This window comes from Sphaerodactylus townsendi, linkage group LG02, assembly GCF_021028975.2.
Source record: "Sphaerodactylus townsendi isolate TG3544 linkage group LG02, MPM_Stown_v2.3, whole genome shotgun sequence".
Lineage (NCBI taxonomy): Eukaryota > Metazoa > Chordata > Lepidosauria > Squamata > Sphaerodactylidae > Sphaerodactylus > Sphaerodactylus townsendi.
The window spans coordinates 21645636-21668274 of NC_059426.1; the positions used below are offsets into that span (position 1 = coordinate 21645636).

At 44.4% G+C, this 22639-nt stretch overlaps 1 protein-coding gene across 2 annotated transcripts in view; it reads left to right on the forward strand.

Moving 5' to 3' along the window:
* SATB2 (SATB homeobox 2) overlaps positions 1–22639 on the forward strand; it is a 181740-nt gene that overhangs the window by 94320 nt on the left and 64781 nt on the right. The gene's annotated exons all lie outside the window — the stretch shown is intronic.

Sequence of the window (22639 nt, forward strand, 5' to 3'; positions counted from 1 at the left end):
TTGCCATAGCTCTCCCCTGTTGTCTACAGTTTGTTTGTTTTTTAACCCAAAGAAGCCTGGATAGGCTGTGAGTTTGAGCAGAAAACCCGCCTTCAAGAAGATGCCGCATAACATCTTCCCCTTCTGTCCTTTACCAGCTCAAAAATCACCTTGACTGAGATGTTTTCCCTTCTGTATATGGAAAGGTAGACTCCTTATAAATTCCCCCTCCCCTCTTTCTCCTCATGGATGAAAAATCAGCTGGGAGAGGTTGATTTTTATTCGGTAAACAACCAAAGAATAAAGTCTTAAGCAGAGCTTTTCCCACCCTGTCCTTCTGCCTCTGAGATTCCACCTCCCCAGGTTGCATTCCAGCATATTCCCATGCAGCAGGTTTGCTCTTCAGGGTTCAACTAAACAACACTTATTAGGTGAACTGAATCAGGGGTCCACCATCCAGCTGACAAATGCCTCATCCAGGGACTCGCTGCTGAGAAGTCCACTGCTTGCAGTAGTGTGTGTGTGCCATGAGAAGAGAGGGAGGGACTTCAAACCACTTTTCTGAGCATAAATGGGCAGGGGGAGACTGGGATTCCAAATCACATGGTGGGATCATGTTACTAAAGTCACATGGTGCCCCAGAAAAGCCCTCCTGTGGCTGTTTTTGCTTGGGAAAACAGTGCCTGAGGGAAGGCTGAAGCCCCTCCCGATTCTGCGGTGCTCACATGTACCAGGTGCTTTGGATGGTACGTCCCCTGATGGTACATGTGACCGTGAGCCATGTTGAGGGACTTCCAACAGCTTGTGTGAAATGTACCCACTGGCAACTTTCATCTTGTAGTGCCCACTCTCAGAACTCTGTACTTGGCAGAAAACGGATGGCAGGTTTTTTTTTCTGTTTGTAATGACTTACCAGAATGGGGGTGGAGAACACCTTTACTCTGCACTCAGAAAGGTATGTTAAGGGCACTTGGGGGAAGATGAATTGTTTTACTTTCTGGGTTGTTCTTATCAGTGTGTGTTTGTTTTATTGTTCCTTCTGTGTTTGCAACTGGTTGTTGCCTTGTTAGCCTCACTGAGAGTAAGGAGTTAAGGTGGGTTGTAAACTTTTAGAATACATTTTGAAAGCCCAGTACATGTGCTTTCCTTGAACGAAACAGCTGTGATGGTAGGGAAGCGACAATTAAATGCCAAGAAGCCATGGGCAAAAGAGTTCCATTCCAGCCAGCATAGTGTAGTGGTTAAGAGAGGGCGACTAATCTGGTGAACCAGGTTTGTTTCTCCACTCCTCCACATGAAGCCTGCTGGGTGACCTTGGGCCAGTTACAGTTCTCTCAGAATTCTCTCAGCCCCACCTCTTCACAAGGTGCCACTTATGGGGGAGGAGAAGGAAAGGTGATCACATCGAGACTCCTTAAAGGTAGAGAAATGCGGAGTATAAAAACCAACTCTTCTACTGTAGGAGTGGGGCATCTTGTGTGGGTGTGATCTCGACCAATTGCAGAGAGGCAGGAAATGATGAAATTCTTCCATGTACTTCCTGTGAGGTCTTGGGGTCACCTTCTTCAGTATTTTCCTGCCTCTGCAGAGAGCAGACGCGTTTTTTGGCTCTGGCAAAAAACCCTATTCGTAGTCTGTTTGTGTCAGTCTGTATTTGTCTGAAGTCCTTAGAGGGGTGAGTAAGCGCGATCCGGCTTGGGGAAGAGTAGTCTAGCCGCCGCTGAAAGCAACCGCTTTCCTTCCCACCCACCCCTCCCCCACCCCTTGGCAAATAGAACGTTGGCAAATAGACAGTTAATCATGGACGCGAGGTCCTTTTCGCCTGCACGCGAAACCTTTGTTGGCTCCGCGGCGGAGCGCACACGCTCCGCAAAGTCAGGCGGCCATAAAGAAGGGGGGAGAAGCTCCACTCAAACGGACGCCGCAACGCAGCGCGCGGGAAAATCTGGCGCCTCCGAGCATGCGCAGTCATCCCAACCCGCCAAGAAAAAGACTAAAACGGCTGGGAGTCTAGCGCCTTCCCAGGGTGCGTCCTTAACCGTAGCCGACTCCTCCGGCCTTCCCAGGGCCTCGGACCAGTCGTGCTACACCTCAAGCGGGCCCCCCGATCAACTGGTTCTTCCCTGTGCCCCTAACAGGCAAGACCCACAGGATCCTGAATGGGGAGATTCTAACACTGGGCAGCTAACTCCAGCCTCCTCCTGGATGAACGCGCCCCCTGCAGTTTTCGCTGAGTTCCTTAGAAGGGAGATAGACAAAGCTCTTGATGCAAGAGATCAAAGAACAGCTAATGCCCGCTCCTCTACTCGGTCCCATAGATCCCGCAGTCCCCACCAAGAGGACTCCGGCTCCTACAGAAGGGACCCCTTAGCCCTACCTAATGAGGAGGAAGAAGAATTATCCAGTTTAGACGGCTCTGATGGGGGAGAAAAATTCTCTGACACAGAGGAAACCCCTGAGCCAGCTGTAGAACAATCCATACAGTTCTTTAAACTGGAAGAAATCCAATCCTTAATTTCTAAAACTATCTCCGCTCTGGATTTACGCGACCCTGAGGACGCAGAAGAACAAATTCCCCAGCCTTCCATTAATGCTTCCAACAAGCCAATCAAGGGCTATCCAAAAGGCACATCATCCTCCTTCCCTGTTCCTGAATGCTTTGTTAAAAGGATTCATAGGGAATGGCTCAATCCCACTGCCCACAAGGGCTTGCCCCCTAATTTTAAGAAAAAATATCTGATGCCTCAGCAGTTTCACGTCCTCCTCCAGAATCCTCCAGTTGATGCCCCATGTCCATCCTACATTCCGGGGCACTGGTAGCCAAAGAGGGGGAGGGCAATATCAAGGACCCGCTTGATAGGAGGTCTGAAGCAGCGCTTCGTAGATCCCATGAGTGGTTGGCGGCAGCCATCAAAACTCTTACGCCCTCCTCCACAGTGGCCAGAGCCTCCATGGTGTGGCTCAAACGTCTCCTGGAGATGATTCCAGTCGAAGCAAAAGGCATCAGAGAAGGCATCGAAAGGGTCCTTTCTGCCAATTCCTTCATAGCAGATGCCACCTTCGACGCCATGTCACTGGTAGCGAGATCCTTAGCCTCTAACATGATAGCAAGACTCAACGCCTGGATTCGCCCATGGCAAGCGGACATACAATCTAAACACGTAGTGGCTGGTTATTCATACTATGGAGGGGCCCTATTTGGCAAAGAATTGGACGAAGTCCTTGTCCAAACCAAGGACAACAAAAAGACGATGCCAAAATCTGTCCGGGCACCCGACAGGTCCTCTACCAACAGCAAGTTTACCTTCCGGTCCCACAAATCCTTACCCCGCACGCAACGAGACGGGCAAAGACCACACTGGCAGAATCAACATTCCTTTCGGAACTACAAGCAGTCCTTCAAACAATACAACAAGCCGGGCAAGTCCTTCAACTCCAATAAGGACAAGCAATGACGATCAAAGCATCCCGGTGGGAGGCCGTCTCCAACACTTTCAGCACCGTTGGCAGGGAAACCACGTGGACAGGTGGACAAAGGAAGTCATCTCCACAGGTTATGTGATAGAATTCAACGTTATTCCACATCACCACCTGTTCATTTCGCCGCTCTCAAAGGATCCGGCCAAAGCCAGCAGAACTCTGGAGGCGGTTTCCCACCTAACCAAGATCCAAGCCATCGAACCTGTACCGACAGCGGAACGTTTCTCAGGGACATATTCACATTTCTTTACAGTCCCCAAAAGAAATGGGGACTGGAGAGCAATCCTCAACCTGAAGCGCATCAACAAATTCATTCGGGTCCCCAAATTCAGGATGGAAACCCTTCGGTCTATCATGGCAACTCTTCGCCATCAAGATCTGCTGACTTCGTTAGATCTGACCGAAGCCTATTTGCACATCCCTATTCACAACTCTCACAGAAAGTACCTGAGATTCGCCATATAGGATCAACATTATCAATTCAAGACGTTGCCATTCGGACTAGCCACGGCCCCAAGAACCTTCTCCAAGGTACTATTGGCTCCAGTCATCATGTTGAGGTAACAGGGGATACACGTCTACCCCTACCTCGACAATCTGCTGATTCGTTTCATCATTCGGCCATCCCCAAGGCCATCGCCGACATCGAGGTAGTTCAAGAAACCCTAGCACAGCATGGCTTTATCGTAAACAAAGAAAAAAGCTCTTTCATTCCCTCCACACGCCTAGAACACTTAGGCGCAGTGCTGGACACCGTACAAGACTCCCTTTTCATCCCAGAAGAGAAGTTAGAAAAAATCAGGAAAACGACACTACCAGTCATGTCCAACAGAACATCATCCTTGCTAAAACTGGCAAGTCTGCTGGGAATCTTCATCTCAGTAATCGACCTGACCCAGTGGGCACGTTTTCACGCGAGACCGCTCCAACGATTCCTCCGTGCATACCAGCTGGACATCATTGCCAAAAAAGACAGAAGACTAACCATACCCCCAAGAGTTCGTCTCAGCCTTCTCTGGTGGACCAATCGTTCCAACCTCAGACGGGGAAAACGTTATCTACATGCTCATCGAGCTCAAATCTTCACAGACGCCAGCCTCCAGGGTTGGGGAGCCACACTCAGTCAACTGTACGTTCAGGGAACCTGGTCTCAGGAAGAATCCTGACTCCACATCAATGTACTGGAAACTCGAGCGATCTTCCTTGCCCTGCAACACTTCCGGCCACAAATTCGTCACCAACATGTCATCATAAGAACAGACAATGTTGCCGCGAAGATGTATATCAACAACCAGGGAGGCTCCAGATCGGCAAGGCTCCACTCGGAAGCAACAAAAATCCTCCGATGGGCTGAGGAGAACTTGGTCTCACTAGAAGCCCTACACATCAGAGGAGTCCAGAACCTAGAGGCAGATTGGCTGAGCAGACAGAATCTGCTCGAAACCGAATGGCGACTCGATCCACGGGTCTTCTTCAAGATATGCAACACCTTCGGCACTCCAGAGGTAGACCTGTTCGCCTCTCAGAAGAACCATCAACTTCCAAAGTTCATGACCCGACACTACCATCCACAGGCAGTAGCAACGGACGCCCTGAACGCGATATGGCCTCCAAATCTTCTCTATGCATTCCCTCCTTTTCCCCTGATCCCTCAGCTCCTGCGCAGGATCATATCCGAAGGCGCCTTGGTGATCCTTGTAGCCCCCAGATGGCCCAGGAGACCCTGGTTCACCACCATCCTGGAACTGGCCATCGCAGAACCACTGTCTCTGCCAATCACTTCCGACTTCCTGACGCAGGGCCCCATCATACATCCCGATCCCGCTTGGTTCAAGCTGACCGCATGGCTCTTGAACGGGCAAACCTCAGGATAAAGGGGTACTCGGAAGAAGTCACATCTACAATCTTAACAGCCAGACGCAGGTCGACGGTCAATATCTACAACTGTTCATGGAAGGCCTACGTCAGGGTGGTGCCATCGCGATAGCTTGACTTCGACCCCATGGAACCATCCATCACCGTTATCTTGGAGTTCCTGCAACAGGGCTACTCAATGGGACTCAAGTGTTCCACCTTACGCAGACAATTGGCAGCTCTTGCTACCGTCATCCCTTGTGTGGGCGACACCCCCATCACCAGACATCTGGACGTTCTGAACTTCCTAAGAGGGGTAAAATTGTCCCAACCTGCGGTAGTCCACAGGTTCCCCTCTTGGCGCCTGAATGCTGTCCTGTCGGCACTCACTAGGTCCCCGTTCGAACCCATTCAAACTGTACACATCAAATGGGTAAGAATGAAAACGTTATTCTTAATTGCAATAACATCGGCCAGAAGAGTGGCTGAACTTCGCGCCCTTTCAATAAACTCAAAATTCTGCGTGTTCCATAACGATAGCTTATGTCTTCGTACAGATCCAACTTTCATTCCGAAGGTTAACTCCCCTTTCCACGTGCGCCAGGAGATCGTCGTTCCCAACTTCAGGCCAAACCCCTCTCATCCCAAAGAGAAATCGTGGCACACATTGGACGCTCGACGGGCCTTAAAAGCATACATAATAAGAACGGAGGAGTTATGCAAATCAGAGAGTATGTTCATCAACATTAGCCTGCCCAACTTGGGAACGCAAATGTCCAAGGCAGCAATCAGTAGTACCCTGAAAGCCTGTATATGCGAAGCATACAAAGCTTCTGACTTACCGGTCCCTCAGGGAGTCACAGCTCACTCAGTTCGCAGTGCTGCGACCAGCGCCAGCCTTCGAAAATCATGCATCGATTGGAAGACATCTGCAAAGCTGCCACCTGGTCTTCCATTTCCACCTTCATACGTCATTATAAAATTCGGTCCCTGGCCTCGGCAGAATCAGCCTTTGGCAAAAGGGTACTGGAAAGTATCATCGGGGACTAATGAAACCCACCCGAATTCGGGACACTGCTCGGGGAGGTCCCACACAAGATGCCCCACTCCTACAGTAGAAGGATCCATTGGATACTCACCGTGAAGGGTCTTTCTACTGTAGGTAAGTGGGGCATCTTGGCCCTCCCTAGTTCCATTTGTTTCCCGATGTTACTCTCTCAGTTATCAACTAAATTCATGTTTTCAGACTGTTCAACGTTTAGGGTTGTCGTTGTTGTTGTCACTGTTCTAGTGATCCTAGTTATTGCCGAGCCGTTGTTTTTCCTTCCGTGTTTTTGGTTATATGTTCCTGTTACTTAAGTGCTATACTACTATGCCAGACGGGGGTACTGAAGAAGGTGACCCCAAGACCTCACAGGAAGTACATGGAAGAATTTCATCATTTCCTGCCTCTCTGCAATTGGTCGAGATCACACCCACACAAGATGCCCCACTTACCTACAGTAGAAAGACCCTTCACGGTGAGTATCCAATGGATCCTTCTTCTTACATTCCTCCTTGAATGAATGAATACTTTATGTACGGTCAATGACCAAATATATTACAAATCTCCAATTTAGTAAAAATACCTACAACACATACATTCCTCCTTAGACTCCCCCATCTGTTTCCTTCTATAGAGTTCTAAATGCATGATGAATTTGTGTCTGAAACTTGGGGTGAGAGAGCGGACTCTGTACGTACGTGTGTGTGTGTGTGTGGGGGGGATAATCTGGAACAGGAAAATGAAACTCGAGGGAAAAGGTAGCCATTCTGGGGAGAGGGAGGGAAAGGGGCTTGTAAGCCACCTTGAGTCTCCTTACAGGAGAGAAAGGTGGGGTACAAATCCAAACTCCTCCTATTCCTTCTTCTCTTGAGAAACATTTTGAACTCACCTCACCATTTTCTCTCCAAGTTATCCCCTTCCAAAGAAGCGGGCTCTAGATTTTTATTACATTCTAATCTGTGTGATGTATAGTTCCACTTTGAGGTAAAATTCGTGAGATGTTTTGAGAACTTTCAATGGTCTATAATAGAGGCTGTTATTACTGTTAAAAATTTCTTGGTCCCAGAATAAACGTCTCCGCGTTTATAGCTCTATTGGGGTATACGATATGCATGGGTGTATGTGTGAAATATAAAATATAGTCTACGACTGCAATTTCAGACAATTATTATGGACTAGACTATGTTTAAATCTGTTTAGGAATCTGTAAACTTTGTAAGACCTAGTCAAGGAGTTTCAGTCAACATTGGCGTATCTTCTGCACTTTTACCTCCTGGGGGTCTGCTTCCTACACAGTACAGGACAATTGTCTGTTCTACTGGATTAATGATTTTTTTTTGGACTGCCATATTGGAAATGTCCTGTTATGTGGGAACTAATTAACGTTTGCAGCATATTTTCATTGCTTCCTTTCTGCTATTAAATTCATAAGATGGCTACAGCCAGTAAAAACATTCACTTTCAATCAACATTACTGAATTTCTCGAGTTAGCCTTGAGGATATCAAATAAAAATTATAGTGGAATGCATGAGTATTTCCTTTTTAAAATGCTGCTTTTAATTTGGAAAAGCATTTCATCCCTCTGGGATCATAACCTGTTGCGTGTGTGTATATAAAGCCCAGTGTAATAAATGTAGATAGTATTGACACAATGACATATTTTGAATCTGAGCAAGAGGTCAACGGTAACAGTGGCTTTGTAGATTTTCTACTACTGTTATTGAATAAAAGGGGCTGTATTTCAGCGAAGTTGTTAAATCCATATTGAAGATGCCCAAGTCAGCAATAAAAGAAAAGAACAAATATTCCCAGGGCCAGTAGGTTCTAAGTACAAGCTGCCAATTTCACTGTGGTATGGAAAGTGTAACTTCAAACTAGAATTGGTGAAACAGGCACTGAAATCCTATATATTCTAAAGAGCAAGTCAGCCACTGCTACAGTCTGTGCAGGCAATTTGCGCTGCCCTGTCACAGTGGAACTCATGCTTTTCTTCTTGCAATCTGACTGAGATCACACGCCTTTTCTTCCTGCCTTCTGCTGCAGCAACTGAAATGGAGCCTTTTCAGTGCTGGATGAAGACTGGGAAGCATCAGATCTTGTTATCTCATGCGTAACTCTGGCCTTAGCGTCTGCATTATCTTTCTCTGCGTCTCTTCATCTTGTGATATTGTCTGGAGTGGAGCTTGACCTTTTCTTCTGAACTTACGCAGGGAAGAACAATAATTCTGCGGTAGAACAAATGCATTGCACGGAAAAGGTCCCAGGTGCAAAGTCCAGCACCTGAGATCAATGTGTTTCTGCCGGTTAGCTGTTCCGGAGTCCTTGACGAACCGCTGCTACTGGCTGTGTGAAGCAGTGAGGCAGGGGCTGTAGCTCAGTGGCACAGCATCTGCTTGGCATACAGGTGGTCCCAGGTTCAATCCCTGGTAATGTCAATGAAAAAAGAATGAAACAGTAGGTGATGGTGAAGGATCGCTGCCTGAGACCCTGGAAACTGCTGCCAACCTAAGTAGGCAATATTGACCTTGATGGTTCAATGTTCTGATTTAATGTAGGAAGTTCAGTATCCTGTGTTCATTTGGTGATTGACAACTGGGGTGTGAGTTGCATTCCAAGCAGTTAAGGGAGCTTGAGGTAACAGTAGCTCTCTGTGCTTAGGCGAGCTACTGGGAAGCCCGTATTTGACACATTCGGTTTGATTGGCTGGGAGGCCATTAGGAAATACATTTGGTTACAGATACAGGTTTAAATGGACATAGGACTGGGCTGGGAAAAAGAGGTTTGGATGCTAAGAAAATGAACAAGCGTATCCTGCCCAGAGGATGACAGCAATTTGGACGCCAAGACCAATTTGGATACTTGTTAGAAATACGAGCAAGTATTCAGATGTACTCCAAGTTACATACATATTTTGGGTTTTTTAAATGAACTGGCTGGTGGTTTTTATTAATCACCAAATGATGGACTAGTGCGTTAATCCTTACACAGTGTGATGGTGTGTTGAGCATTAACCTGCAATTAAGTTCAGCTTCATAAAATATGTACTGTGGGGCTTGTTTAATAGATAAACTTTCTCTAATTTATTTTAAAGTCCAATGACCTACTTACATAGAGGCTGAAAAAACCCTTTTACAAACATTATTTCTCCCCTGAGATCTTCCAACTGAATAAATCTGTTAAATGATGTAGTGGAAGCTTTAATCCAAACTAGGCTAAATCCATTGAAACAAATTGCTGACACACATGTATATTGATAGATTGGGTGGTGGTGAGAGATCTCAGTGAATTCTAAATTAAGGCTCTAATGGACCCTAGATCTAGTGTAGGAATCTAGTTGTGTTCCATGCAGGGTGCCTCCTTTTTAACCAGAGAATTTAAGGGTGGGGGGGTGGGGCGGATATGAACAGCTGGTTTTTAAATTGTGGTGGAACGTGTTGTCAAGTCACAGCTGACTTACGGTGACCTAGTAGGATTTTCAAGGCAAGAAACATTCAGAAGTGGTTTGCTATTGCCTGCTGCCGCATTGGTCACCTAGCAGGGGTCATGTTGAGAAATTGGGAATCGAACCCAGTGCTGCATATTAGAGTCTGTTGCTCTTAACCACTACACCATGCTCGTTCTTGATAGCCCCATAAAAGCTCTGTAGTGCCCACACACTTTAAAAGACATTTGTCTAGAGTCAGCTTTTGCCCATGCATGTTAGGTACATTTTAATGATAAATTCAACAATATTCCTAGTGTGCAAAGCTCGAGGTAATCGTGGCCACTCTGCTATTTTTTAATGTGGTTTTAATTTAAATATGCTGCTTTTAGAACTGTTGGCAGGTGGACAGTACTAGGCCTGAGATTATCATGTGTTAAGGTAATTAATGTAAAACTGAAGGTTAGTTTTGTAATATAGACTACCGAATAATAAAACCTAAATAAAACTGTTAAGAAGGGAAGCAAGTCCGTGCAGAGGGTTTTCTTCTTCGCCCAACAATCCTCTGTGTCTCTTGAAAGCCGCTCATGAGGGTCAGGAGAATTTCTTAGAATTCCAGGTGGCTTAGGGGGCTGCAGTGTGAAGGCAGAGGGTCGATGAAATCTATTCACCTTGCTTTTGTTTAAGCACTTTTATCTGTGCAAGAGTCAGAGGAATATTTTTGTCTGTTTCTCCCTTTTTGGACCCCCATGCTGCAGGATTTATACATCAGGAAGTGTCCTCTGGCCTTCAAAGCTAATATAGTGCGTTGCAGTGAGAAAAAGATAGTCGGGGAAGATCCATTTACTGCAGTGTAGTCCTGACTTCATGATTAGAGAAGAAGAAGAGTTTGGATTTATATCCCCCCTTTCTCTCCTGCAGGAGACTCAAAGGGGCTTACAATCTCCTTGCCCTTCCCCCCTCACAACAAACACCCTGTGAGGTAGGTGGGGCTGAGAGAGCTCCGAAAAGCTGCGACTAGCCAAAGGTCACCCAGCTGGCATGTGTGGAAGTGCACAGGCTAATCTGAATTCCCCAGATAAGCCTCCACAGCTCAGGCGGCAGAGCTGGGAATCAAACCCGGTTCCTCCAGATTAGATACACGAGCTCTTAACCTCCTACACCACTGCTGCTCTCAGATGCCTAATAAAGACTATGTTGGATCCAATGGATTGTCACTGTTAGACAGCAATAGAAGCAGATTTTTTCCCCCAGCATTCTTCCAGAAGCCATGAGTAAGTATGACCAAAACTATGCCAGGAATAGGGATTCGTAAAACACACGACTGATGTGAAATGGGCAATATCACTTCTTCCACCTCTTCCTCCTGTATATCCTCTTCCACCAGTGTTATTTGTATAGAGCAGCGTTTCCCAAATGGTGCGTTGTGACCGGGCACTGGGTCACCTAAAGTTCGGGGTTGGGGCCGGCCACTCCACCCCCGTCCTTTCTCAGAGGGTACCACCCACCTGGAGCTGGACCAGCCAGAACGATACAGAAGCTTTGGGACTTCACCCCGACTAGCCGGCCATCCAGAAAGGGGCCAGGGACAGAGCCGCAGCTCACAGCAGACACTGGTGCCGCAAGGGAGGTGGGGGCAAAAGCGGCACCCCAGAGAGCCTCCCTGACACCGCCACATACAGATGAGGCCTGGTGTGGGGCTGGGCTTGCCCCTCCTGAACCAGCACAGGCTGACACGGGTGACATTCACATTTGTTTTATTTTACTAATAAATGGACCATAAAATTTTTAGTGGGTCATGGAGGAGAGGTATTAAAATAACCGGGCCATGGAAGAAAAAGTTTGGGAAATGCTGGTATAGAGGATCATCCAGTTTTATGATCCTGCAGTTTGAAGTGTTACATTCAGAAATGGAAAACTAGATGTCGGGGAGAAGACTGGACCAGAGTGCTTCTTTCTGACATTCAACATGGAAGGAGCATTCAGTCATTTCCCAGACTGCAAGTGGGAAGTCATATGGTCCAGTCGTGGTTGCCATTGATTGCCCTACTCAATTCTTTTTTTTTTTTTGCAAATCTCTGCAGGCAGACTATGGACATTTATATATGTATTTGGAAAGTGTATAATTAAGGTAATGGTAGTGTTTTTGTTGGCTAAATGCATGAAAAGATGAATATACATTTTAAATAAATAAATAAATATGTCATTTGAAGACATACTAAGTGAGTGTCCTTCAGATGTGGAGTTAGGACAGAAGATTGATTGATTGATTTAATTTATACCCTACCAATCTCCTGTAGGATTCAGGATGGCTTACAAATAAAAGCATATAAAATAATACAATACAGTAGATAATATAAAATATAAACATTTAAACATTATAAACTTTAAAAACAGATTATAAAAGATGGCAAGAAAAAACCTAGCTTGGGGCATAAAAACAGATGCATGCGCTGTATCCAGATGAGGATCAGAAATGATTTTAGAAAAAGGGATGCCCAGCTGGCCCGGCAGAAAAGGCCTGGCAGAACAGCTCTGTTTTACAGGCCCTGCAGAAGTGAAATAGACTCTGCAGGGCCCGGATTTCACCAGGGAGAACGTTCCACCAGGCCAGAGCCAAGGCCGTAAAGTCCCTGGCGTGTATTGTTACCAGCTGAACATCCCTGGTGCCCAGGACCACCAGCAAATTCCCTTCTGCAGATCAGAGGGGTCTTGGAAGGCGTTGAGAGGCGGTCTTGCAGATATGTGAATCCAAGACTGCTAATGGCCTTAAAGTTTAATACCAAGACTTTGAAGACGATCCAGTACTTGACAGGCAGCCAATGTAGATCTTTCCGGACAGGTGTTATATGGCCCAGTTAGGAGCTCCGGCTAGGAGCCCACAGTGCCCACCAGCCCCGATCTAGCTGGAGGTGGAGCTCATCCACAATGGCAACCAACACAGTTTCCATCCCATGACCAGCATGGAAGCCAGACTGGAAGGGATCTAACACTTTAGCTTCATCCAGGAAAGAAGCTGCTTCATAAGAACATAAGAACAAGCCAGCTGGATCAGACCAGAGTCCATCTAGTCTAGCTCTTTGCTACTCGCAGTGGCCCACCAGGTGCCTTTGGGAGCTCACATGTAGGATGTGAATGCAATGGCCTTCTGCGGCTGTTGCTCCCGATCACCTGGTCTGTTAAGGCATTTGCAATCTCAGATCAAAGAGGATCAAGATTGGTAGCCATAAATCGACTTCTCCTCCATAAATCTGTCCAAGCCCCTTTTAAAGCTATCCAGGTTAGTGACCATCACCACCTCCTGTGGCAGCATATTCCAAACACCAATCACACGTTGCGTGAAGACGTGTTTCCTTTTATTAGTCCTAATTCTTCCCCCCAGCATTTTCAATGAATGCCCCCTGGTTCTAGTATTGTGAGAAAGAGAGAAAAATGTCTCTCTGTCAACATTTTCTACCCCATGCATAATTTTGTAGACTTCAATCATATCCCCCCCTCAGCCGCCTCCTCTCCAAACTAAAGAGTCCCAAACGCTGCAGCCTCTCCTCATAGGGAAGGTGCTCCAGTCCCTCAATCATCCTTGTTGCCCTTCTCTGCACTTTTTCTATCTCCTCAATATCCTTTTTGAGATGCGGCGACCAGAACTGGACACAGTACTCCAAGTGCGGTCGCACCACTGCTTTATATAAGGGCAAGACAATCTTTGCAGTTTTATTATCAATTCCTTTTCTAAAGATCCCCAGCATAGAGTTTGCCTTTTGCACAGCTGCCATGCATTGAGTTGACATTCCCATGGAACTATCAACTAAGACGCCTAAATCCCTTTCCTGGTCTGTGACTGATAGCACTGACCCCTGTAGCGTGTATGTGAAGTTTGGATTTTTTGCCCCTATGTGCATCACTTTACATTTTGCTACATTGAACTGCATTTGCCATTTCTGAGCCCACTCACCTAATTTGTGGCCTTTGCTTCACAACACTCTCTCAATTACCTTACCCAGAAATGTAATATTTAAGACTGGGCGGTAATTGGCCAGATCAAAATTATCCAGTTGGTCTTTTCAAGAGCGGGTGGATGCAGTTCTGTCCCTCGTCTCCTCCTTGAGTCATGCTGGTGTCCTGACATTCTTGTTTTTACATAACTTCAGGCAGATTTTGTGGCCTTTTCTTCGGTCTTCCTCCACACCAGCTGCACACTAGATTTTTAAAAGATGGTATTTTAATACAGCTGCAAACATTGTACCAGAAACTGCTACATCAAAGAAAACTGGCTTGTTTAGAAGATCATCATAACCAAGTGACATTTATGTGAGATGAAATCATCATAATATTTGCTTTTTTTGGAAGTGCATTATTTTTGCTTAATACTTTCCCATAATATCTCTCATGGCAACATGGTTTGCTTTCTTGTAAATAAAGCCAACCTAGGATGAAGTTATAATTGATATTTGTAAATATATAAGCATTGATTTCTGTGGAGCTGATACTTTACTGTGAAACTTTATGTTTTTATTAGCAGAATATATGGCATAAATATGAACCCCCCCCCTCTCATAATGTGCACCACACTGTAAGATGGTGGAATTGTTTTCTGAGATAGTTCAACACACAGAGCAAGTCTGTTCCTCTGAAAGCCCTGGTTATTACCTTATTGGTCTTCAACCCATGGACTGAGACCATCAGGTGGGTCATAGAGCCCCATCTGCTTGAAGGACAATCTCATTTTTTGCTGACTCTTGAAAAGGCAGGTTGGTAAAATTTATTGTATGAGACTAGAAACCATAACAATATTTCTAAAACGTCCAAGGCAGCAATGAATGTAACAGTAAAAAATAACTCAGGAGAGTTAAAAACAGCATTAAAATTGTTGGAACCAGGGCATTATATAGGTTGCAGCATGTTAAACATAAAGTTGAGAGTTTAGCACAGATCTTCTTGGCTGCCACTGTATACAATGTCATCATATATGTAATATAATGATGCTCATTGGATAAAAGATAAATAATTTTATCTGAAGCTGAATGCAGGTGAAAGTTTATTGATGATGTGACCAAAATCATACAGTTTCAGACCAAAATCATACAGTTTCAGAAGGTAGTTGTGCTGGTCTGCTGTGGAACAGCTGGATTCATACACTGCTTTGGTATAGACAGGAAGATAACTGGTGGACTGGAAAGCAGATCTTTTCTGTCATTTGGCTTGAATTCATGGAGTGAGAAAGCCTGTTGTCCTTCTGCTGTATTCATATAAAGATGTAGACTGGTCACTTGCTTTCGTATTTGTGCAATAGCTTTCAAATGAGAATGGCAAATAAAGCAACACTTTATTGTGTGAAACTTCCAACTGAGTGGCTGCTTTTGTGTGCCATGAGAAAAGTTTTGTTGCATGCTTTAGAAAGCAATAGAAGCAAATTGCCTAAAGTAATACTTTGCAGCTTTTTGAAAGGGAGGGCAAACTATGGAAACTTTACACTTCCATTTTTTAAAGAAAGGGCTCTAAATAGTGTGTGAGCACTGGCTTCCAGAATGGGAAGTCTGCTTCTTCCCAAAATAATAAATAAATGATTTTTTTTGTACTGTGAGAATGTTAGGTATCAAGAAGTGTGGTGTACTGGTTAAGAGCAGGTAGACTCTAATCTGGAGAACTGGGTTTGATTTGCCAGTCTTCCACATGAACAATGGAATCTTATCTGGTGAATTAGATTTGTTTCTCCACTCCTACATTCCTGCTGCGTGACCTTGGGCTAGTCACAGAAACCTATACCTCGCAAAGTGAGAAAAGTGAGAAACCTATACCTCACAAAGTGTCTGTTGTGGGGAGAGGAAAGGGATTTGTAAGTCTCTTTGAGTCTCCTTACAGGAGAGAAAGAGGGGGTGGGGGTGGTATAAATCCAAACTTCTCTTCTTTTCTGACATTCTTCAGAGAGGTCTATCATAGTTTATTTCCATAAATATGTTGCAATCGTATGGTGGTTTATATCTCTGTGTCTTTATAATTCCCCACAGATCTATCAACATGCATTGTCCTTCCTAACAAGAGTCACTGTAATAAAGAGACTTTATTAAGCTAATGTGATAACACCATTTTCTTTGAGGAGCAAAACGTTTCATTTTTAATAATAAAAATTGAATTCCCATCATTGCACACGGCATGTGTTTTGTTCAAATCAGACTGAGTGCTGCTATTCAAAGGCTTAACAGACATCTCCTGAGAGATATATACGTTAAGCATTAGTTTAATGAGATTTAAGATTCAGACTCATACCAATAAGAGGTAATGAATTAAAGTTTAAAGCGAAATCAGTATTGAAATTCAGGACGTGTCGTAGTGGTCTAACTGGAGCATATTCAGAGTACCTCCCTAATGGCTACAGAATTATCTTTTGATTTATATGAGATTGGAGACTATTTCAGGCATTCTGAAAATATCAGTCACTCTTCAAACAACAATTCCCATCAAATAAAGTGAAGAAACAAGTTAACAAGGCCAGACTGGCATCTAAGGCCAGATCGCTATAGGGCAGGCCTAAGGCTCATTCCGCACATGCAGAACAATGCACTTTCAAACTGCTTTCAGTTCTCTTTAAAGCTGTGCAGAATAGCAAAATCCACTTGCAAACAGTTGTGAAAGTGGATTGAAAACGCATTATTTTGCATGTGCAGGAAGGGGCCTAAGAGAAAAAGAGAAAGACTGCCACTAGTTGTCTCCTGTAGCTTCCGCTTGAAGCCATGCAGTGCAGCAATCGGCATGAGCTACAGTCCATTTTGGACAGTGATACTGCAAACTTTGGGTAGTTGACCATTAGTTTGCTTATAGGCAGCCCTAATCCAAAACAGTTGTTCACCCACAACACATGGACTTCCAGCAGAGACCATAACTTGGGGACCAGACCTTACCTTCCATGCAGGGTCCAACTCTTACCCTGCTCTGGTGACCTTGCTGTGGAACATGGGCCATGCTATCCTGGGCTCCTTTGCCTCTTTGCACAATACATGCAATTATCTGGCAACAGTGGCCTTCTGTCTACACAAGACAACGTATTGTCGAAAGCTTTCATGGCCAGAATCGTCTGACTGTTGTTGGTTTCCAGGCTGTATTGGTTTCCAGGCTGTATTCCATGGTCTGTATTGGTTTCCAGATTGTATTCCATGGTCTGGTTGTTTTTGCTCTATATGAGAGTCTGTAAACAAAAGAATACATGATTTCAAGTTTGACTCACAAAAAAGCATCTATTAGCAACCTGCTAGTGAACATTTTACTCTACTAGTGCATTCTTCTCCTCTCCTGAAAGTCACCATTCTTCAACAGAAGAATATCATTGGGGTGTTCCAGGAAGAAATTTCTGAGACTGTTTGTCAGAACGTTTGACTGTACCAAAATAAGAATGAAACAAAGATAACACTACTAAAGGTGTTTAGCCACTCAGTGTGTTCAGTTGCTTAGCACAACTAGGTTAACACATTCTCACTAACCACAGCCAGTGAGAGTGGGCATTATACTGACCTGTTTGTAGATTAAGACTAATGTCCTGAATCATATGCCTACATATGATTCAGAGAGCCAGTGTGGCATAGTTGTTAAGAGCAGGGAGATTGTAATCTGGAGAACCAGGTTTGATTCCCTGCTCCTCCATCTAAGCAGCAGAGTCTTAACTGGTAAACCAGGTTTGGTTCTCCACTCCTACAGTCCTGCTGGATGACATTTGGCTACACAGTTCTTCCAAACTCTCTCAGCCCTACCTACCTCTATAGTGGGGAGAGAAAGGGAAAGGCGTTTGTGAGCCCCTTTGAGTCTCCTTACAGGACAGAAAGGGAGGGGTATAAATCCAAACTTCTTCTTACTTGTCTGATTCTAAATTCAGCAAATCTATTAATACCGGGACTCCCAAGAGTATGTTCTTTAAAACATAATCAAAGGAAAAGAAATATTTTGGCACTGGGCAGTCTTCTGGTAATGTATGTGAAATTGCCATTTCATACTACTGCTGCAAAAATGGAATGTGAGTAGACTTTTCTTTTCACTGACCCTTTTCGTTAGCAGCATCCTGACCACTGAAAAGGAGGAGGTGATGCTGTTCTTGGGGTATGAGTGAAGTAATGGGAAATGCATCAGCTTCTTAACATCTGTGTTTCTGCCTGCTGTTAAAGGCACAGGAGCAGTGCAGTAAAAATGGTGAGCAACTTTATCCTGAATTAACTGTAAATACCCAAATTTAGTTTAAAAAAAAACTAGCAGTTTTTATCCCCATCACCCTGAGCCTGGTTGGTCCCACACATTTAGGGACTATTGTTTTATAAAATAACTAGCGGGCCCGGCCACGCATTGCTGTGGCAACTGTCCTTCTCATCACAGTCTGCAACCCACACAGATGTCCATGCAGGTCCAATGATCCCCAGCATAGCCTTTTGGGGTGGTCAAATGAAATCCCTCTTTCCCTTTTCAATGCACATCGTTATATGGTGCTGTCTTGTTTTTTTAGTGTAAGGTAACCCTTCCCATTCCACAACGGAACTGTCCAGAGTGCGAATCCCGCTGTCCATGAGGCTGGTTGACACGCACAGTCCTGGCTTGGGTAAGGCAGAATTGGGGCAAGGAGGCTATCCCAGTCAGGCAGCAGAGGCAGGGTGATGAGGCGCTCAGATTGAGGCCAGCTCTCTGGGTTCCTAAAGGGCCATGTGCAAAAGAAGCGGAGCCGGTAGTGTTGGTTCGCCCCCACCCCGCTGATTTTCTTAGAAGAAAAAGGCAAACTCCAGCTCGCTTTTAGTAAAAGAGAGCTGTGGCGAATATGGGTGAGGAAGTGGGTAAGTGGTGGTTGGATGTGAGGGAGGGCAGAGTGAGGTGTGTGAGGATGAGCTGGATGTGTGTTGTGTGGTAGCAGTGGGTGAGGCACAGAGAGTGAAAGTTACCTGCGTGTGAGGGGGGGGGGACCCCACCTGACGTCTCACATGGCAAAGTGTGTATGTGTTTCACTTCCACTCGTATTACCTACCAGTATTACCTATTTACTGTTTTCACTGCTCATCTCTGCCCATCTACACGAACATCCTAAGCCCTCAGGCCACAGACAGACAGGCTGCACGAACATTCTAAGGGTGACAGTTAAACAGAGGCAGCTTCATGGCCTGGTGCGCCAGGAAAAAGACATTTTACCTGGCTCAGGTATGGACTTTCGGTGGTTTGAAGGTCCGAGTACCTGCCAGCAACAGGGAGGGACGTCCTGTGAAAATTTTGGGGCGATCTGTCGAGCAGCTTCTGAGGGAGACCATCAGGGACAAACACACTGTTAGATTTTTATATATAGAGATAGGTGCCATGCCTGTACATAGTAGGCAGCTCTACTATGGGATGATGCATCTGCCCTTGACCCATTTCAGTCCAGTTCCAGGCCTGGTTTTGGTACCTGGTAGATGATTTTCATTTAAATTAGACAGGACACAGTCATCCTGTTGATACTATTAGGTCTGTCATTAGCCTTTGACACAGTTTGACTGCATATGGAGGTGGTGTTAAGAGAGTCACCCTTTGGGGTTTTTAGTCTTTTCTGGGTTTCCATTTTTTATTTGTACTTCAAAGTCCAAAACACACACAAAAACAAATTCATCAAATTATAAAGTACCTCTTTCGTATAGACTTCCAGTTTTTTCTACACCGAGTATCAGTCGTTAAACCCTACACTTTCAACACTTGGCCATTAAGCATCAAAATGAAATTAAATCTGGCATCATCATTGTTAATAAAAAGTCTCACTTTTCTCTATTGGATCTTAGTTTAACAATCCTTAACCTTCAAAAGCACTTGCCATCATTTTTAAAAATCTGGATGTTCTGTCAAGGATTTCCTATTGTCCATGAACTTAAGTTCTTTCCTTTTTAACCAGTGAAGTTATCTTGGCCATCTTGGCCAGGGAGAGGGTTTAGATCTTTTCTGTCTGATTGGACATAGAGTATCTACCATAGATGCAGAATCAGTCTAATGATATTTATTCGGTCAAGTGCTACAAGGATCTCCTCTTTCATCCATGCTGTTCAATACATATATATTGTTTATCCCCAATGTATACTTATATGTATTCTATAATATTGAATTTCTCCCCCCTGCCCGCCACCTGACATTACAATTTGAAATAGTTCTTTGTCTGGAGTTGAAATTTTCCACAAAGTAGTAGTATATTTCCTATTCAAAACAAATGGGAGCTTTGTATTTTAAATAAACTGACCTAAGTTCTTATTTCTTTGACATTAGCCATAGATTGATGATAGGAGATTATTTGCACTTTATGACGGCATTATGGGAGGCTTTTGTTCCCTCATATTTGAACTAAGATTTCCTAAGATGCTAAAGGTACAGAACTAGTTACTTGGGTCGTAAGCAAATAACCATCAGGTAGTAATGGTGGTGGTTGGTGCCTTTCACACAGAGGCGTGGCGGGGAAATGGTGCCCAACACCTGTTCTGGTTGCCGCCCCCCGCGCCCCACTTGCCTTTACCAGCAGGAGCCTGCTGCAGGCTGCCCCTCGGGCCAGCCCCGCCAGGCTGCTCCTTCAGCCAGTGGAAACTCCGCCTGCTGAAGGAGCAGCCTGGTGGGGTGAGCTTGAAGGGAGGGGGCAATTCTTTGCCCCCCCCACGTGAACAGCTGGTGTGTGCCCAAGGACATGTGACCCCACATGTCCACGTGAGCACTCCGCCTTTGTTTTCACATAGTTGAAGGCCTCTTAACATATAGCACTATGATGGCTGTGATGTTCCTGTAAGGTGTTCAGGGAGCCTAAATTTGATTCACTAAATATATCTGCTTTTTTGTTTCGTCTAGAATGTTCAGATATTGAGCTGTCAGTGATTCTTAGAGGTTTTGTAAGTGAAAGGAATTAAACCCATTCCTATAATCATGATTCAGAAGTGGTATTATAATGTGTAAACTTAACAGATTATGCCTACCTTTTTGAAGACTCTTCTTTGAGCTCATAACTTCTTTTTACTTCAAAAACACAAATTAGGATACTTCCCCCCACCCTAAAAGTTTTATATTTGAGTTGGAGTTGTCTTTCCTCACTTTGTGTTTAAAAATAAAGATCTTTATTGATTCCATTTATACTTTTAAAATAAAGTGTAGCAATTGATAGACTTTTTTAATGTAAATGGAGCTGTGGATGTGTGATAACTAATCTTGACTGTGCACAGCTTTGTTTACAATCAGATCCTATAACTATCACATTTTCTGTTTTTTTCCCCATTTGTTACAAGTCTATTTTAAAACACTATTGTTGAGGTTAGAAGACAGTTCCTATTTAAAAAAAATCCTGTTTTAGACACTATATTAATGAGCTGTCTTAATGAGTACAGGCAAGTATGTGACCTGTAAAAGTTCGATTGCCGGCTTAGGTCTTTATCGTAGGTTTCATTGTGTTCCTGGTTTGTGCCTTAACCACCTTGTTTTTTGAGCTTCATAACTTCACGTAAGATTGGCATTGTAGAGTTGCGTGACTAGTTGCTTCATAACTTGCCCTGCTTAAATAAGGTGGGAGGGGAATGTCTGTAGTAGAAAGAACTAATTTAGCCAATGGAATTTTGAAGAAATGTTGTGGGTTCCCTCCTTCGGCTCGCACCCTGTAGCAGAAACATACTTTGCAGAAATGGAAACGGTCTCTAGCTAACTTTAGGCATTTCTCAAAAATAGCTGTGCTTCAGTTTGTTTGGCTGGGCCAGTTCCCATACCACACACCTGGTGTATATCACTTTAAAAATAAATTATGCCTCATTAAATTACAATTAAATGAAATCATGATCGTTTGTTTTTCTTGAAGGAAGATGCTTTGCATATTGAATGCCTAATTTGTTGCAGGTGAGAAAAATCTGAACAGGTTATTTGGTATCACTTTATTTTTTTTTTGTAATGCTGATTGTTGGTTAGTTTTTATATAAACTAGTAGCTCAGAATCATATGAATGTAAATGATAGGTGCTCTCATGGTGTTTTGCTTTATTGACTTTTCTGTCACTTTGTCATCTCCTTGCCATGAATTATCAACACAGGCTGTTGCAGTAACCTATTCAACTTTGCAAGGAAATAGAAATTTTTGAAACTGTACTTTCTCATGAATAGGCTATTGATATACAGGCTACTTCCCTATTTGCTTCATTTTGGGGTACTTCAAGATAGAACATGTGCTGATTGTCAGGATACTGTTGAGACCCTCGAGCATATTATGTTTTCTTGCCCAAGATATGCATTACCAAGACTCTCCCTACTTGTCCCAGCTCTAGGGAATAAAAATAGTTGTTTGGAGCATACAAAGACTATTCACCTGCTGAATAATAGCAACGGCGGGATAACTGGAAAAACCGCTGAATTTTTATTAGAGGTGCTCAAGTCAAAGACCTAATGGAAGCTTGACCACCTCTTCTGTACCAACGTTTCGTGCTTTGTCCAGTTTTATATACCCTGTATTTTGTTTTATTGATATATGTGAAAAGACAACATGGGAAAGAAGAAGAAGAGTAGAGAAGAGTTTGGATTTATATTCCACCCTTCTCTCTTGTAAGGAGATTCAAGGCGGCTTAGAAGCTCCTTTCCCTTCCTCTCCCCACAATAGACACCTTGTGAGATAGGTGGGGTTGAGAGAGATCCAAAGAACTGTGACTAGCCCAAGGTCACCCAGCAGGAATGTAGGAGTGCAGAAACACATCTGCTTCACCAGATAAACCTCCACCACTCAGGTGGAGGAGTGGGGAATCAAACCCAGTTCTCCAGATTAGAATCAACCTGCTCTTAACCATTTCACCACTCTGGCTCTCAAGGATTAAGGATACACAGAGAGAGAGTCTAGGTTGGAGAAATCTGAATTCCTCCCACAGTTTCATTGT